The sequence below is a fragment of the Schistocerca piceifrons genome, chromosome X (genome assembly GCF_021461385.2).
Source record: "Schistocerca piceifrons isolate TAMUIC-IGC-003096 chromosome X, iqSchPice1.1, whole genome shotgun sequence".
Lineage (NCBI taxonomy): Eukaryota > Metazoa > Arthropoda > Insecta > Orthoptera > Acrididae > Schistocerca > Schistocerca piceifrons.
The window spans coordinates 589,794,655-589,801,623 of record NC_060149.1 but is presented as its reverse complement, the minus strand read 5'-3'; the positions used below and the strand labels follow the sequence as shown (position 1 = coordinate 589,801,623).

The window sequence follows — 6,969 nt, the reverse complement described above, 5'->3', positions numbered from 1 at the left end:
AGCAAATATCGGAAAGCTATACCAGTTGCTGAGCAGTTGGCACTTACGCTCAGATATCTAGCAACTGGCGATTCCTACACCAGCCTCAGTTTTTTATTTAAAGTCTCCAAGCAAGTGATATCAAACATTGTTCCTGAAGTATGTGCAGCTCTTACTGGCAGCTTGAAGGAGTTTGTAAAGTTAAGTTAATAAGTTATACAAATTTTGTTATTAATTCACTTTTATTCAGCAGGTAATAAGCAAAAGAAATAAAAACATTTAGATTTAAAGAATGAGAACAATTAAAAGCAAAGATTATTACCTTTAATTATTATAAATCAAGCATATCCAGAAAATGTGGAGAGACTTGTCCAGTGTTGTCAGAAGTAGAAGTAGATGTCTATTGGAAGTTGCTTTGCATCTGCTCATGGGCATCGACTTGTTGAGCTGAAGGAATCGGTAAATGCGACGAGCAACTGTAGTCGCTGTTGGTTGAACTTGGTCTAGAATGTTCGAAACAGCCGCTTTCTGCTCTGAAAATCGTGTCGGAAAATTCTTTTTTAACAAAAGCACATGTTCTGTTGTCCATGGGCCGTAGAACGTTCGCTATGTACTCTCCATAGGCATCAAACTCGTCTCTAATTTTAGATAAAGCCGTTTTTAGTGCATTATATGCCTCTCCTATACATGGATCTTCGACCCTTTTTCTCTGATTTTTTTTTTTTTTTTTTTGAGGTGAGGCAAATACGTTCCTGCGTTTGTTTGGTGTGGGTGGTAGTTTGTTGTCTTGCGTTTTTTGATGATCGACATCTTGACTACTAATTTCTTCGCAAGTGCTCGCTGTAACCTTCGTTTGCATCCATGGCCGCAATCCTCTGTTCTTCCAAATCCTCCTTAAATTACTCCTAAAACAAAGCGACGACAAAAGATTGATATAAACAATAGCAAAGCAAGCAAAATAAAAAATAAAAGAATGGATGTAGGAATAGGGATATACACCATAATAATCGTAAAAACTTGGGAAAAATGTCAACTTGATAAGTGAAATTCAGAATATTTGTTATAATGATTACTACCTATTGTTACGCAAAATTATTGATTTTAATTATTATTAATGTTCATAATTATTAGAATGTCCATCATTTTCTATGCATTTAATAATTATTTATATTACACTCCTGGAAATTGAAATAAGAACACCGTGAATTCATTGTCCCAGGAAGGGGAAACTTTATTGACACATTCCTGGGGTCAGATACATCACATGATCACATTGACAGAACCACAGGCACATAGACACAGGCAACAGAGCATGCACAATGTCGGCACTAGTACAGTGTATATCCACCTTTCGCTGCAATGCAGGCTGCTATTCTCCCATGGAGACGATCGTAGAGATGCTGGATGTAGTCCTGTGGAACGACTTGCCATGCCATTTCCACCTGGCGCCTCAGTTGGACCAGCGTTCGTGCTGGACGTGCAGACCGCGTGAGACGACGCTTCATCCAGTCCCAAACATGCTCAATGGGGGACAGATCCGGAGATCTTGCTGGCCAGGGTAGTTGACTTACACCTTCTAGAGCACGTTGGGTGGCACGGGATACATGCGGACGTGCATTGTCCTGTTGGAACAGCAAGTTCCCTTGCCGGTCTAGGAATGGTAGAACGATGGGTTCGATGACGGTTTGGATGTACCGTGCACTATTCAGTGTCCCCTCGACGATCACCAGTGGTGTACGGCCAGTGTAGGAGATCGCTCCCCTCACCATGATGCTGATGCCGGGTGTTGGCCCTGTGTGCCTCGGTCGTATGCAGTCCTGATTGTGGCGCTCACCTGCACGGCGCCAAACACGCATACGACCATCATTGGCACCAAGGCAGAAGCGACTCTCATCGCTGAAGACGACACGTCTCCATTCGTCCCTCCATTCACGCCTGTCGCGACACCACTGGAGGCAGGCTGCACGATGTTGGGGCGTGAGCGGAAGACGGCCTAACGGTGTGCGGGACCGTAGCCCAGCTTCATGGAGACGGTTGCGAATGGTCCTCGCCGATACCCCAGGAGCAACAGTGTCCCTAATTTGCTGGGAAGTGGCGGTGCGGTCCCCTACGGCACTGCGTACGATCCTACGGTCTTGGCGTGCATCCGTGCGTCGCTGCGGTCCGGTCCCAGGTCGACGGGCACGTGCACCTTCCGCCGACCACTGGCGACAACATCGATGTACTGTGGAGACCCCACGCCCCACGTGTTGAGCAATTCGGCGGTACGTCCACCCGGCCTCCCGCATGCCCACTATACGCCCTCGCTCAAAGTCCGTCAACTACACATACGGTTCACGTCCACGCTGTCGCGGCATGCTACCAGTGTTAAAGACTGCGATGGAGCTCCGTATGCCACGGCAAACTGGCTGACACTGACGGCGGCGTCGCACAAACGCTGCGCAGCTAGCGCCATTCGACGGCCAACACCGCGGTTCCTGGTGTGTCCGCTGTGCCGTGCGTGTGATCGTTGCTTGTACAGCCCTCTCGCAGTGTCCGGAGCAAGTATGGTGGGTCTGACACACCGGTGTCAATGTGTTCTTTTTTCCATTTCCAGGAGTGTATTAGGAATTATTAGTTTCTATTTACTTTTTTGCATATACCACAGACACAAAAAGAGTGGTTACTTGCAGCAGAGGAATATGAGAGAAAATGGAACTTTCTTCATTGCGTCGGTGCAATGGATGGCAAACATTGCGCAATCCAAAGCCCAGTTAATTCTGGAAGCGATTTTTTCAATTATAAGATGTTTTTCAGTACTGTTCTTTTCGGTCTAGTGGATGCTATCGTTTTTTGTATGCTGATGTCGGCTGCCAAAGTCGAATTTCAGGCGGTGGTGTTTTTCGAAAAACAATTTTTTTTAAAAATATGAGTAATGGTACCATCGTTTTTCCGGATATCGTACCCTCCCAGGTAGACAGAAAAAAGTATGCTATGTTATTGTCGCAGACCACGCGTTTCCCCTCAACAATCATATAATGAAGCTGTATAGTGGACAACTACCAGGAAGGTCATTGAAAAGAATTTTTAACTATAGACTTTCAAGCGCACGGCGGATTGTCGAAAATGCGTTCAGAATACTTTCTTCCGTATTCCAGATACTAAGAAAGCCTATATTACTAGAGCCTGAGAAAGTCCAAAGTGTTCTGATGACTTATATATACCTCCATAATTTCTTGTGAAAAAGTTCTACTTCCAGACAAATTTATACCCCTGTAGGAGCAGTGGATCATGAGGAGAACGGGCATTTAAAGCCAGGAACTTGGAGAAATGTGATCACTCCTGCTACAACGTGTACACGATTAGCGAAAATTCCACGATGTTCAACGCAGACTGCCCAAGAATTCGCTGCTTATTTCATTTCCGAAGAGGGAAGATTGCCAGGGCAAGATGATTACCAATAACTTATTAAAGAATTTTCAGCTGCTAGCTACGTACGTACCAGTGACTGCCTGACTACACACATTTCAACTACCAATATATGTAAGGTTTTACCTTTATTAATTCCTATTTTATTATTGTTATTTCCTCAAATAACATAATATACAAATAAAATACATATAAATGTACTTGTGCTTCAATATACTGTGTTAGAAAAATAAATGTTGTTCGTTATTATTTATTTATTACTAGCTGAGTACCCAGCGTTGCCCCAGTATGTATTCCAATCCTGTTACTCCATTTCCTCCTTTTCCCTCTGTGATGTTCAGAACCCATTTTGCCATAAACCTTATAATTTTATCACAATTAGAACTTTTTTAATTTTTTAATTTGAAAACTATAAGCAATTACTAGGTATATTCCTAATAGAAATGGTAGTAAGCTAAAATAAATATGAAGAAATATCTTAAGAAATGATATGATTAATGGTGTATAAGGGAATAACACCAAAAAATTTAAAATTAACAAATGAGCAGGGACCGAAATATAAGCTGAGAAAGATAAAAAGTTAGGTAGCTGTGGAGACAGAACCAAAAAGGGACTGAACCCCATTAAGTTTGTTAATAGTTTGTTTATACACTTCCAAAAGTAAATATATTTTACTTACATCTGTGTTGATTGTCTTCCACAGCTGATATTTGCAGTGCAGAAATTCAAATGCTCTGAAAGCAAACCAGTTTGGAGCGTTCACTTCCTCAACCCCAGCGCCAGACTTCCTAGGCTCAGTCTTCTTCTGGCGAACTTTCCTGTAAGTGGCTAATAAGCTGGTCTTTTTTTTTTTTTTTTTAATTCGGCCACATTCACACCGAGTTCTGTCGCGATGGAATCCTAAGCTTCGTTTCTTTTAATTTTATTTTATATTGGGAGTTTGTTGCATCCCACAGCACAGGGTATTGTTCATAAGTATTTATGAATTTAATGTCAAAATCGTCGGTCCACTCCATTTCAAAAGAAAAACTGATGTCCACAACACAGAAAAAGAGTAATACCAAGACCAAACTATACGAGTGCAGCGAGCCAACTGGTAAGTGCTTTGTTTCCATCCACACCACTCGCGCAGCTCATCATGCATCCCTTTGATGTACCGACAACAGACGGAGCCAGTCAAGCCATAAGCTCGGGCGGCTCGCAAGCCTGTTTCGCGGCGAGCCCTCGGAGCCTACCTCCGTCCAAATTACTCGTAAGGCTCGCGAGTCTCGCAAGTACACGAGCCACACGAGTAGTGTGGACCCACCTTTGAGGCGCCTTGTCACGGTCCGTGTGGCTCCCCCTGTCGGAGTTTTGAGTCCTCCTTCAGGCATGGGTGTGTGTGTTATCCCTAGCATAAGTTACTTTAAGGTAGATTAAGTAGTGTGTAAGCTTAGGAATCGATGACCTCAGCAGTTTGGTCCCATAGGATGTTACCACAAATTGCCAAATTTAGAAATAACTGCTATAGTATAGTACAGAAAGTAACTGAAATAAATACGCAGTGAGACGAACAGAACTAACACATTTATTAAAATACAATAATAACAATAAAGTCACCACGATTTCTGATAGTCCACTGGACATAGTAAAGGGCGAGACATGGTTGTTAGTAGGGTGTGAGATAAACACAGACCTCAAAGGCATGCTGTGCAAGGTGCTCCCGTACTGGAAACATGTTTTGTTGGGAGTTCTTGAAGTGGGAGTTCCATTCCTCCACCAGCACAGTTGACAACTGTTGAACGGTGATTGGGTGCTGGTGCAGGTAGGCGTGCTGCATTATGTGTCCACTCTGCATCCTACATGTACTCGATGGGATTTAAATCAGGGGGCAGGCCAGTCCTTTCGCTGAATATCCTCTAGTTCCAAGATCTCCTCCACCTACGCTGTTCGATGTGGTGGCGCACCGTCTTCCATCAAAATGAAATCAGGGTGGGATGCACCACTGAGAAGACGCACAGGTGAAAGGAATACAGTGTCACAATAACGTTGGCCTGTGGGTGTACCATGTTCAAAAATTCGGTGGTCACTTTGCCCATACAACATTGTGTCTCCCCACACCGTACCACCTAGACCACCAATTCGATGATGTTCGATAATGCTTCTGGGTGCATTACGTGTTACCACCTCTAGCAGTACGAATGTACGTCTAGAATCTCTACTCAGACTGGATCTGCTTTCATTCGAGAAGAGCACGTGACCCAACTCCTCGTTGGTCGAGGACAGTGCTGCCGATGTGCGTATATCTACAGAACGCAAGGTACTGGTCGCCGGGCAAAGAGACCATTCCCTCGCAGTGGCCGTGGCGCTGTGGAGTGCGAGATTGCGTGCCTTGTAGTGTTGTTAAATGTGGTGGCAAATGCACCAGCTTTTTGACATGGGTCACTTCTTGTCTGTTGGGCAGTGTAGCGGTCACCTGCTGCTGTAGTTGACCGTGGTCTACCACTTCTCTGCTTCAGAGAACAGTGCCTACAATTTGGAACGCACCCCGTGCACGAGAAAGAATGCTGTGAGCAATACCAAACTCCTGAACAACCCCGTCACACATGGCCCTCCTAGTTTCCAGATGATTCTTCCCCGTGTGAAGCCATCAAAATGCTATCCCCGGGCGAGGTTATAGTAATGAACACCAACACAATGCACCATAACTCGCTGACGGACACACACTCTGTTTCCCCATACTTTAACCACCTCGTATAGCGAGGTCAGCCCCACTTGGCGCTGTAGTCACGCTGACCTTACGTGTTGTGACGCACAACTTCCTGTGCACGACTGGGAGACCTCTGGCAACATGATCCCGCACTTTCGTTCAGTTCCGTCGACTTTTTAATATGTATGAAATTACAGTGAAATCCAGACCATTAGCTGCTTATAGGTGTTGATAAATATCAATAGGGACAGTTGAAAATGTGTGCCCCGACCCCCGACCGGAACTGGAACCCAGGATCACTTGCTTACAGGGCAGACGCTCTATCCGACGGAGCCACCGAGGACACGGAGGATAGTGCGACTGCAGGGACTTATCTCTGGCACGCTCCCCGTGAGACCCACATTTCCAACTTACTGTCCACACTCTACATTTGTAGTGCCGCTGCCCACTATACTCATTACTCGCGGCAGTCAATCTACTGATTTCCGTAAAAGTTTGAGCAATGAGAGTGCATCCGCACTGAAGAAGATCATTGGCCGGTAAGCCCTATCTACATGAAGATGGTTTTGGACATATTCGAAAGAACAGATACCATCTTCATATTTTTATTTTTATTTTTTTTTTTTTCTTTATTGTATTTCAATTCCCCATCGGGGCGGGCTGGCAGCAGCATATGCGCTGCTCTTCAGCCGAAAGACATAGAACAAAACAATAGAAGACATTTAAAAACAGCAAAGGAGAGAAGAAGGCGAACATAGATATACAAAAGGGAGAACATCATGGAAGGCAATATACAAAAAAACGGGGTGACTGTAAAATGGAGATAAAAAAACTGTTTAAAAGTAGCACACACAAAAAGCCACACTCTGCGACGATTAAAAGAACACAAGGCA

General features: G+C 44.4%; 1 pseudogene; it reads right to left on the bottom strand.

Moving 5' to 3' along the window:
• Positions 1 to 379: 379 nt before the first annotated feature.
• LOC124722540 lies at positions 380 to 4,403 on the bottom strand (annotated as a pseudogene).
• Between the last annotated feature and the right edge of the window lie 2,566 nt (positions 4,404 to 6,969).